At 44.2% G+C, this 12,113-nt stretch overlaps 1 protein-coding gene across 8 annotated transcripts in view; it reads right to left on the reverse strand.

Annotated features, from left to right (window-relative positions):
* Positions 1-12,113, reverse strand: part of tnrc18 (trinucleotide repeat containing 18) — a 186,757-nt gene that overhangs the window by 129,119 nt on the left and 45,525 nt on the right. The gene's annotated exons all lie outside the window — the stretch shown is intronic.

Here is a 12,113-nt window from a genome sequence, read left to right on the forward strand (position 1 = left end):
CACTGTCTGAGGTCTTTCTGCTGAAGGTAAATGGGGATCCGTGCAGTTCAATGTGGGACCCATCTTGTGCCTCAAGTAAGAGATGCCTTTGGTTTATTTGGATACAGTCAAACTCCTATGTTTTGTTTGTCTCCTTGATACACTATGACTATGTATATAACTAAAGAGATATTTTATGAATATAGTTTGAAATTAAGAAAAGGAATTATATGTCCCAGGTAACCCACAGTAGAACTTTCCAACCCCCCCAACATTACCTTAAACAAAAGGCATCATAGAACATAGAACATAGAAAAATACAGCGCAGTACAGGCCCTTTGGCCCTCGATGTTGCACCGATCCAAGCCCATCTAACCTACACTAGCCCACTATCCTCCATATGCCTATCCAATGCCCGTTTAAATGCCCATAAAGAGGGAGAGTCCACCACTGCTACTGGCAGGGCATTCCATGGACTCATGACTCAATTTGCCACCAGCCTGATTGACGGGTGTTCCCAGAAGAAAAGTGACAGCTCTCCCAAATGGGAAATCCTGGATCACTAAATGTCCTTTCTGAAAGACAGCTTTTAGCTCTTTACCTGATCTGATCAAGATGTGACTCCACACCCACAACAGCTGACTGGCCTGTAGTGGCCTGACAAATCAAACCTCAGACGAGAGATGGGTGACCAATGCTGTTGCTGTCAGCAATACAGAGGTACCTCGATTATCTGAAGGACACAGGTAGGGAGTATTTCTGTCAGTTAATCGAACTCTGGATAATCAAATGCCAGATAACATAGCTTAGCCAAGCATCAGGACTTTGCGATCTTGCCAAATAATCCGAGATTCGGATAATCGAATGCTGGATAATCAAGGTTCCTCTGTATTCACTTTCCCCAGGAACACATCTTGAAATGAAAATTGTGGTGCTGGAGATTTGAAGCTGGCACAGTATGGAGGTGAAGTCAGTTATCAATGCCACACATAAACCCAGCAAGAGTATGTATACGTGTGTGTGTGTGTGTGTGTGTGTGTGTGTGTGTGTGTGTGTGTGTGTGTGTGTGTGTGTGTGTGTGTGTGTGTGTGCGCGCGCGCACGCGCGCGGACATACGCGTGTGCGTCAGTGTTTATGTATGTCTGTATGTGTGCGTGTGTGCATCTGTACGTAGGGGGCAAAATCAAATAGCATTTTCATTTGTTTGAAGTCATGATGCTTTCTTTGAGAGTTGGCTTATTCTGGGTTGAACCCGGATTAAAGAATAGAGCTGCAGGTAGAAAGCATTCTATTTTATATAGAATGCTAAAGGCATTTGCCAGAGATGAAAGGACCAAAAATGCAAATGTCATCCAGATTAAAAAGAACGTTTCTTACATGCCTGGTTTAACTCAAACCTTGAAACATTTTAATTTTCCACCAAAAACGGGCCAATCGCAAACACAGAGACTTTCCCAGGCCTCATGCTCAAACAATATCACATAATTCACCAGCTGCCTCTGACATGTAGAGACTAACAGTGCCAACTCCTCGAGTAAAAATAGCAACCTTTCACAATTAAACGTTTTAGTGCAGATGTTTCTCTGAGGAGAAAAGGTTTTGGAAAGACCAAGAGTTGTCTGTTTGCAGACATCTCACATATGTCTCTAAGCACGACAGGATTTCATTGGCTGATGGGGATGGAACTTGTTAATATGTTGAAATAGCAGACAGTTAGTCCTGGGTTAGAAAGTGAGAAAAGGGACACAATAACAGTTAGCTTAAAAAAAACGCAGCCTTCACTTCGACTAACAGCCTTGCTGTTTATACATTGACCTCAACAGGAAGTGATTTGGGATCCAGCTGGAGCAGATCATATCTTCTGAAAGTCAGGACACGGCCATGCAAGATTAATGCAGGTTCTTGGGCAACTTTTGATCACTTCAGAAGGTCAGTAAGACATTTTCCAGATTGCCCATCATCCCTTCTAGCCCCTCGTTTCTGGCTATGCGTTGATTTTTCTGTTTTTCAGCTTAACCACAAAGCTGCATGGTTTATGGCAGGAATTGGAAACAGGGTGTGTGTATGGGAAAATGAGGCTTATCAGATCTCACTGAATGGTGCAGGAGACTCAATGGGCAGCATGGTCTACCTCTATTCCTCTATCTTATGGGAGTTGAAACTGTCTGGTCATGACACTTCAGGCATCACGAGTGTGGGGCAAGCTCAATGGACTGGGTTTGTGATTTCCAGCTCATCATCTGAATGTCTTCCTCTCTGAACATCTACGCAGCGACCCCTCTCCCATGTGTCTTACTGGCTTCTTCTTGAAGATGCTATATCACTCTGTGGTTACTGACTGCCTCTCTTGCACAGGTAACCATTCTCCACCTCAGACGTGACAACAAGGGTTGACACACACATATTACAGATGTGGCCTTCGGCAGAGGGTCCGTGGACAGCAGGATCCCCATTCATTGCATTTCCCTTTCCTGCCCAAGGTGCTGCTGGGAAGTGTAATGCACTAACTGAGACCTATGAAGGAAGCCAGGAATTGAACCTTGGCTCACTCATTTGGCTAAAGGGCCCTGTGTTAACCCTTTGAAAGTGCTATCCACTTCACCCCACTCCCTAATATCCTGCAAATATTCCCTTTTCTGATTAATTCTCTTCTGTAAGTTCCTGTTAAAACTGCCTGCAGCATCCTTTTAGCAGTGAATTCAGTTCGTAACAACTCACCATGTAAGAGAGATCTGCTTCCCACCTTCTCCCTGTCATTTACTTTGCTAATTGTCTGAAATTTCTGTCCTCCATTAAATGACCCACCTGTCAGGAGAAACACTTTCTTCTTATTATCTCTATCGAAATGCCTCAGCGTTTCTGAACACCTCTAAACTTAGCTAACTTTGTTCCCAGACCAATCCCAATGTCACCGGTCTTTCGGCAGAACCAGAGTCCCTCAGTACTACTTAGTTAATCTCCTTCCTAGGCTCTGAGACACTCCCTAAACTATGGTGCACAGATGTGTTCACAATACTCTAGCTCAGGGCTAAGCAGGGAGCTGTAGTGGCTTAAGTTAACTCCTCTGTGTTTGAATTCCTTACCTCTGTTTATTAAGCTCCCCCCCCCAAGTATGTGTAGATTTCTTAGCAATTAAATCACATATTTGGCTCCATGCAAAGGAGAGCTGTTTCTATTTTGCAACAGACTGGACAGGAGAGAAAGTATTTGAGGATAGAGTTCACACGCAGATACACCAAACATTACCACACAGCAGGACTGCTCACAGCAAGAGCTCAGTGTTTTGTATATAATAACAAGGCGTTCACCTCTTTTAATGAATCCGCAAAACATGGTTTTATTAAGAGGAACAGTTAAGGCAGTGTTAGCTTAGTTACCCTAATGCAGCCTTTTGCCTGAGGAAACATATGGGTGTTAGGGGAGGAAGTCAAGAAATACTTCCTAATTGCCAATTTTTGCTCAACTTCCCCTGCAGAAGCTGAGTAATGTCCCTTTCTTCGATTTCCTCTGCCCTACTAAACAACAGGCAGAAAGAAGTGTAATTATGTGCAGAAGACCAGTTTGACCAGTGGATATTATATGACGTCTCTAAGCTTCAATGTTGTAATTCTAAATAAACTCAGCCAGTCTTTCCCAAAAACACAGAGTGGAGAGGCATACAAGTCACTCGGCAGGATTTAAACTTCTGCAGTTCAGGAGCCCCAGTGCCCTGTTTGTGCATACAAAATTGTTTATTCTTGTGCTTTAATGCTTAGAATGAGCCAGGCACTGGAGCACTCATTAGAATCCTGCTCATTGGCTGGAAAGGGAAGTTTCATCTGGATATCCCTGTTCCTGACTGCTATCCTGTGTCAAAGTGCAAATGAGGACAGAGCTCATCTGCTAAGCTCTCTCCAATCCCAAGAGCAAACAGCCTTCAGTGTGTAGTCCTAGCTCCCGCCCACCTCATTTAAAACCCTCTTCGCCCACATAAACCTGATGATGAAATTCCATCCATTATGTTAAAGTCGTGCCTGCCTGTTCAGATGGGTGCAGTTGAGTCTATGGGGCAGTTTGGAGATGGGAACGGGGTCCTTTTGGTGCAGCATCCCTCCCCTCCAAAAGCCAGGGCAGTGGGTATGACAGCCGAATATGCTCAACTCAGCTGCTTTGCGTCCCCAAGAGACAACTCTGAAAGCAGAAAAGAGCCAAGGGAATAAATACAAGTGCGCTTTTGTTTCTTCAAATTGTTTCCCTGGTGCCATTGCATTTAAGATAACTCCAGCTTTTGACAGGCCACATTTCTGGGTTTCACAGTGGCTCAGTGGTTAGCACTGCTGTCTCACAGCGCCAGGGACCTGGGTTCCATTCCACACTTGAGCGACTGTCTGTGCAGTTTGAAAAATCTCCCTGAGTCTGTGTGGAAGTCCAAACATGTGCAGGTTAGGTATGGCCATGCTAAATTGTCCCCTAGTGTCCAGGGATGTGTAGTCTAGGTGGATTAACCAAGGGAAATGCAGGGTTACAGTTATAAGGTGGGTTTGAGTTGGATGTGTTTCGGAGCATCAGTGTGGACTTGATGGGCCAAAAGGCCTGTTTCCACACTGTAGGGATTCTATGATACCCAGTGCTACACAACCTGGCTCCTTAATCATAAAACAAAGGCCTTTCTTCAGTAATCAACCAAAAGCATAACAGAATGATTGATACTTGAGACATTTTCTTTTCTCTGATTGAACAATTCAGTCGTTGCTGCTGTCATTATAACAAGAACCAAAGAATCTAGAGCCGTTTGCTGGAGAGGACATTTTTCAATCAGCTAACCTTAGCCGTGCATAGGGTAAGGTAAACCTGGGTTTGGTGGTGTGGGGAAGGGTGCATGGAAGTTGATGTGGCCACCTTTGGTCACTTAAAAGCAAGAGAGATGATATTTGCCCAGCAGAACCTAATCACCAGCAAGCTGAGGTTCTTGGATTTTGTAAAGAATATTCTATGCATCAATTTTCGAAGTAACATTGTACTTGACGGTTATAATGAGTCAAGTGCCCATAGTGGCAGAATCCAACCACAAACCACTTCTCATCAATTCCCAACACCTCACTACATAAAAAATATATTGAGAAGCAATACTGCGTGCCTATAAATATAGAGAATGGCCTTAAGTCTTGTGGTTATATATTAAAAATTAGGAGCATTCAGTCAGAAGTCACTTTCACTCATTGCTGCCAGTACGTAATATTCTGCAGCTGTGATTGAAACAAGTCCCACTGCAGATGCTGGATACTCAGTGCTAATCTCATATTAATATGGTTTATAACATCCTGCTTAATATCCAAACATTAAAAACTAAAAACGTCCCAATCCTTGTACATTTTCTCAATCCTAATTCTTCTCTGTTATCACTGGCTTATGGTTTGAATTAGTATCGCAAACTATGCTTTAAAAGAGGCCAGATTGAAATTGCTTTAATTAGTTTGGAATGAGGAACATTGAGAAACAGATGGCTGCTTTTTGTTCTTTCCACTCCTTGCCAACATCGCCAAGGCAGTGGCACTGGGAGGGATTGTAGAAAGGAACTGGTACCCACGACATGTCTAATACTGGTCTATGTCGTGCCAGGGATGAAAAGAAAGAACCTGTATTTAATGCAGAACCTTTCAAACCCTCGAGATATGCCAAGGCATTAAAACCGTTTCTACAAATCTGATTCGAATAATTTCTTTCAAACCCAGCACTGCACTTACTTGTGACTTGTACTTAAACCGGCAATGTCACTTGGTGGCACTTCCAATGACAATTATGAAGCAGCAGATATTCAGAACATGTCACTTTTTGTTCTGCTCTTTGCTTCCTTCACCCTTGACAAGTCAGTTTTCTGGCCGTGTTAGTCATGTTCTAGGGTTATGGTCGAAAGTATCACTGGGCATCGTTTTAGTTAAAAAATGCACTTGCTCCAGTATCATCGAGAGTCAATTCTGCGGAATGCTTACTCGATCCAAAACATTAACTCTGATTTCTCTCCACAGGTGCTGCCAGACCTGCCGAGCTTTTCCAGCAATCTCTGGGTTTATATGAATGGATGAGATTGCCTTCATTTGTTGACTAACTAATGAAAATGTGGTGCCTTTATAAAGTACTTTATTGTGCTCTTCAGGAACAACCTAAAGTCTTTCATTTACAACAAGGTGATGTTTGTTCTGTGAGTAAAATAGCACCCATTTCTGGACAACAGCATCCACAATGCAGCAATTAACAGAATGATGGATTAAATAGAGTCATAGAGATGTACAGCATAGAAACAGACCCTTCGGTCCAACTCGTCCATGCCACACAGATATCCCAACCTAATCTAGTCCCATTTGCCAGCACTTGGTCCATATCCTTCTAAACCCTTCCTATTCATATACCCATCCAAATGCCTTTTAAACGTTGTAATTGTACCAGCCTCCACCACTTCCTCTGGCAGCTCATTCCATACACGCACCACCCTCTGCATGAAAACATTGCCCCTCAGGTCCTTGTTAAACTTTTCCCCTCTCACCCTAAATCCATGCCCTCTAGTTATCAGTTGTGAAGCAAATTAAGGCCAGAAAGTGCTGTAAGTACTCAGCAGGTCAGGCAGCATCTGTAGAGGAAAAACAGAGTCAATATTTCAGATCACTGACCTGAAATGTTTACTCTGTTCGCCTCCACAGATGCTGCCCAACTTGAATACTTCCAGCACCTTCAGATGTTAATTTGAGTTTATAGTTTCTGTAGTATTTTGCTTTTGTGACTATGAACCAAAGTGCAGATTTAATAAAGAGCAGAATAGAGCAATGTAATATTTAATTTAATGCAGACAGCAATAATAGGGTTGCCTCTCAGTGTCACAAAAACTATGTGTAGACCCTGTCAGAGCTCAACTGGGCTCTGCCTACAATAACAAAGCAGGAACTCCTCGACATATTCCCAGTGGCTCCCGCTTAATTAAAAACAAACTCTATTCTCTCTTGGGGTCTCCCAGACTCTGGTGCCAGTCTCATGCCCCCCTGGGTGCAGTACATGCTCAGTAGCACACTGTGGGATCAGCTTTGGCTCTCTGCTCAAGTCTCCTGAGTGTGGCTTCGGCTCAAGAGCTTACAGCTCAGAGACATGAGTGCTAGCCAAGGAGCAGGCCATTTTTGCATAAAAGAGGCTGAAGGGAACCTGGTGAAGTTAAGGCTTTTTGCATTGTTCATGTGTCTCACTGCCCTCTGGGTTTGGAAGCAAAATGGCTGCATCACTCCCATTACATTTGCAGCTCAGTCAGGGCTAGGTTGAAGCACACACACTGCTGTTCAGTCATTTTCTTTAACAGTAAAGACGTTTTTCCAACTGGGCCATGTGACAATCACAGGAAGTTCTTGGCCTCCAGGTTTGAGAAAGATGTGGGTTTTTTTTTACCCTTTACCCCCCCCCAAAAAAAAAGGAAGTCCAGATGTTCCTTGTCGGTCGAGTATTGTGCAAGACAGCTGATTGCTAGAGGGAGGGCTGGTCTGTGTCAGGCACAGTCCGGAAACATAGCAACAAAAGTGGAAAATGCAACATCACATTATTGCCACACTAAGGCCCATCACGGGGCTCTTTTTTTTTATTAAAAGGCTTATTTTTTTTTTATGAAGCACTACCAGGGCCCTGAAATCTTGGGAGTCGCTCTGAAATGCTATTATAAAATCAATGCCTTCACCCTTATTCATCAGTCAAGCTAACACCTCTGAGAATCAAAAGGGGGCTCTGCCTGGTTAATGAAAACCATATGTGTTGTGGGGTCACTTTTTCCCTCTCTCCCTCGTTGACTGAAATTATGGTTTGCAGTGACAAGCATTATAAAGCAGACGGCTGTTAATCTATTTGTACTAAACAGAAAACTACACAGAGCACTACCAGTCTGACTTCCACTTATTTACTCTGGTTTGTATTGACACTACAGTGCTGCGACTTGACATGCAAATAGGATGGTTAAGAAGCCTGACCATTGCATACAAATTAGGAGGTCTATTCAGCCCCTCAATCCCGCTGCACATTCGATATTACCGTGGCTGATTAGATCGTGCCCACAACACTTCCCTGCCTCTCCCTGATAACCTTTGAGCCCCTTGCTAGTCAGGCATTCCATGCATTTCATTCACGCTATATTATTGAAATGTTGCTGATCGTGCCTGTGTGGTTCCATCTCTGTAAGGTACACTCCTTAGACTGACTGCACGGATCTGAGCAACTTGGGAATAGCTGGGGTCGAACACTGCCATTGAAAAGATTTAGCCTTTGCAAAGTTGGGCTGGTCTGCATGTGGGCCCTCAGCTGAGGGCTTTTGCCCGAAACATCGATTTCGCTGCTCGTTGGATGCTGCCTGAACTGCTGTGCTCTTCCAGCACCACTGATCCGGAATGAAGTCACATGTCCAGTTTAAAATAACCCACATACAGGAGACTTTCACCGCAACTGAAACACCACAAAAAGAGGCCTTGCAGATACCAGCCCGCTGAATCCAGCTGCTGTAGATGGAAGGTGATGGGGGCAAGGGGTTAGAGTTTAGGAAAGATTAGATCAATTGGCTTAAAGGGGCTTCTTGGTTGGAATTTATCTGGTGATGATCTTGTCATGAAGGATTCAAGGCCTGAGGGTTAACAGAGGCCTGGCTCGATCAAGATAATGGTGGAGCAATGATCTGCTGTAATAATGCCGTGTCTGGAAGGTTTTGTGATGTTTAAATGTCTATTGTGTCGGCCAATTTGCCTCCAAACAGATGTTTATGGCTTACAAGCCTGTAATAACATCGCCACTTAAAAGAGGCGTGTTTTCAGAGTGGTGCAAAATACTAGCTCACACCTTAGATAATTCCTCCTGCTTCTTCAGCTTCACCTCATTTACATTGTGTTTTTTCACCAGTTCAAAGTGAGCAGGTGATTACCTGTCAAAGTCACTCTGGGATGGAAAGCAGAGGAACTGTATACATATCAGAGTCACAGTTTCCCACACCGATTTCAACGCAGTCCTACACTGTGGTACCAACACCGCTCCACTTTAAAAGAATGTATCTATTTTCAAAGGATTCTTCAGAAATTCTGGCTGATTTTCCCACCATTCCCACTGCAAACCGCAAAAGACCAAAGCAAAAGACAAAATACCGTAGCTCAGTTTCCCTTTGCAATTCTAATAAGGTGGGCAGGTCTGGGCAAAGAAACTTCCTGCTAGCAGAACCACAGCTAATGGGAATCAGGGGAGACTTGCCTTGGTTGGGGGGTCATACCCAGCACGAAGGAAGATGGTTATAGATGTTGCGGGTCAATCATCTCATTTCCAGATGATTTCCAGGGTAGTGCCCTCGAATCAACCTTTTTCATCAATAACTTTCCTTCCATCATAAAGTCAGAAAGGGGAATGTTTGCTGGTGATTGTAGCACTCCCAACTCCTCAGATACTGAAGCAGCCCATGTTCACTGACAGCAAGAGCTGGACAATATCCAGGCTTGGATTGGTAAATGGCAAGTAACATACATGCCACACAAGTACCAGGCAATAATCACCTCTAATAAGAGAGAATCTAACCATATCCCTTGACAAATCAATGGTTACATCACTGAACACCCTTCCCACCAACCCTGCAATATCTTGGAGGTTACCTTAAACCAAAGTTGTACTGGGCTAGCCTTACAAATACAGTGGCTGCGAAAGCAGGTCAGAGGCTAGGTGACTCACCTCCTGACTTCTCACAACCTGTGCACACGGCACAAGTCAGGAGTGTGATGGGATAGTCCCCAATTGCCTGGATGGTACAGCACCAACAACAGGTAGAAAGGCTCAACAGCATCCAGGTCACAGCAGCACACCTGACTAGCATCCATGCGCCACCTTCGACAATCACTCCCTTTACCACTGACATACAAAGGCAGGCATGTGCACCATCCACAAGATGCACTGCAGGAACTCACCCAAGCTCTCAACAGCACCTTCCAAACCCACAACCACTTCCATCTAGAAGGACATGGGCAGCAGACACATGGGAACATCACCACATGCAAGTTCCCCTCCAAGCCACTTACCATCTTGACTTGTAAACATATCGCCATTCCTTCACTATTGCTGGGTCAACATCCTGAAACTTCCTCTATGTCTGCACATCTACACCGTGTGGGTGCCCCTCCACCTCACAGCTTACTACCACTTTTCACAGGGCAATGCGGGATGGGTGGTAAATTCTAGCCCAGCCAGTGAGATTCACATCCCAGAAATAAGAAAAAAAAACATGAAGAACCGTATGGAGAACTTGTCCTCCCCTTCCCTCACCAGGAATCACCCCGCCCCTGGCTCTCCCCAGCAACGATGCACCTCTCTACACGCTCCTCCCGAACACAGGGGCTGGTTTGCAGCTTTGCATGGCTGTTTTCCTGGGTCTCAGGCTTGCAGATATTATGCAGGGGAAGATGGGTCTGCATTCCTGCAAAAAGAAGATCACCTGGAGACTTGGGTGGAGGTGGTGAGTGGTCAATAGTAAAGCAGTGCACCTCCAGGCAAAGGAGATTGAACAGGGAGGCAAGGACTGGGTCGAGTGTTCCGGTTGGCTGTTACATGTAACAGGCCTTGAGTGGGGAGTCTGTACTAGGTGCCATCGTTTTTTATTTGACAGGTTCTTGTCCTGCAGTCAGAGTTGGCCACCTGCCTTCCCTGTTGGATGATTCCACTTGGCTGGACAATTGCAAAAGACCTGACGTGACAGGCAAATTGCTGTGTGAAGGTGACATCATTCGAATTCACCAGAACCCTCCCTGGGCATTAGTATTCCAGGCAGGGAGCAGACTGCTGAAGGACAGTGTGTAATCAAATATAATTTTGTAACGCGTCCGACAAAACTGCCACACATTCAATTTCAAACTCACAAGAGATTAATCTGACCTGCTGGAGACAATAAAGTTGAGAGGGAAAACTAAGGCAGCCAATGATGGAGTTAGTAAATATAATTTTAAAAAATGAACAATGGTCTGTAAGTACAAAATGGCTGCAGCCGTGTTTATATGTTGTTCGCATGTTTATGGTGCTTGACAGGCTATGCTTAAGTAGCACTAAATTGTCCAGAGGCCATGAGGAAAGGAGCAGTGTTTCCTACTCCAGGATTATAATTAAGCGACTGTACCTAATGATTTGTGAGAACATCTGCTAAAGCAAATATCAGACAGACATTTACGATATTAAATATCAGAAGATACAGCAACTACTAATACCTATCTGTGGAAAATCAAGTGCAGTCTTCTCATGACATTTCGAGAACAGTAAGGAATGAGGAACAAAACTGTGGGCTTTGATTTGGTATTGGATAGTCAATGAGGACTGTGATGACCGCAGTCTGAAGTTGACAAGAAAACAGCGTCAAAGCAACCAACCAGCCAGTTGAACTCGACACATGTTTAAATGACTTTTTCGAGGTGCATGCTCACAGTTGTGGGAAGCTTCCACAGCACCAACAACTCTCTGGAAATTTTTTTCAAAGTTTCCCACCATCGATTCGCAATGGGTTAATCGAGATGTTTTGCTCTTGGGCTGTGCCCCTAACATGTTGTAAATATGAGGAATATTGCAATTGCATTAAGGCACCTATGAGTGGAATGTGCTGTATAGAGACAAATTGAACTCAAACGCACTTTCTGTAATTACAAATCAAAAACTATCGTGAACTAATTTGAAGTATTTTTTTTGAGGGGGAGGCAGGAATGTTGGTGGGCTTAATAATCAGGAGTGGCATCACAGCCAAGACTGGTCTTGTCCGCAGCTGACAGCCCGAGGTTCACAAAGCAATAGTTATGACCGGGTTTGCTCCTCCCAGCTTCCTGATGCTGATAGCCAGGTCTGATGTAGTGCAAGCTCAGCACTGACCCAACTGGACCTTTCCTGATCTTTGGTATCAGTTCCGCAGTTCCCCTGCTGACTACGCGACTTGCATCTTGTGCAAACAGAGTGAGGGGCCTTAAAGAGGGGAAGTGTTCTCTACAAGTTTGATTCTTGAAAAATATCTTTCGCGGTGACGCGCTTATGTTTTTAAAAAAAAGAAGCTTGTGAGCATAATTGTAAAATCATCCTGTTTCACCTCAGCACTTTCTCTATTGGTTGCTCCTTATAGATTCTGTTTGGAAAATTGAGAT

This window comes from Hemiscyllium ocellatum, chromosome 20 (assembly GCF_020745735.1).
Source record: "Hemiscyllium ocellatum isolate sHemOce1 chromosome 20, sHemOce1.pat.X.cur, whole genome shotgun sequence".
Taxonomy (NCBI): domain Eukaryota; kingdom Metazoa; phylum Chordata; class Chondrichthyes; order Orectolobiformes; family Hemiscylliidae; genus Hemiscyllium; species Hemiscyllium ocellatum.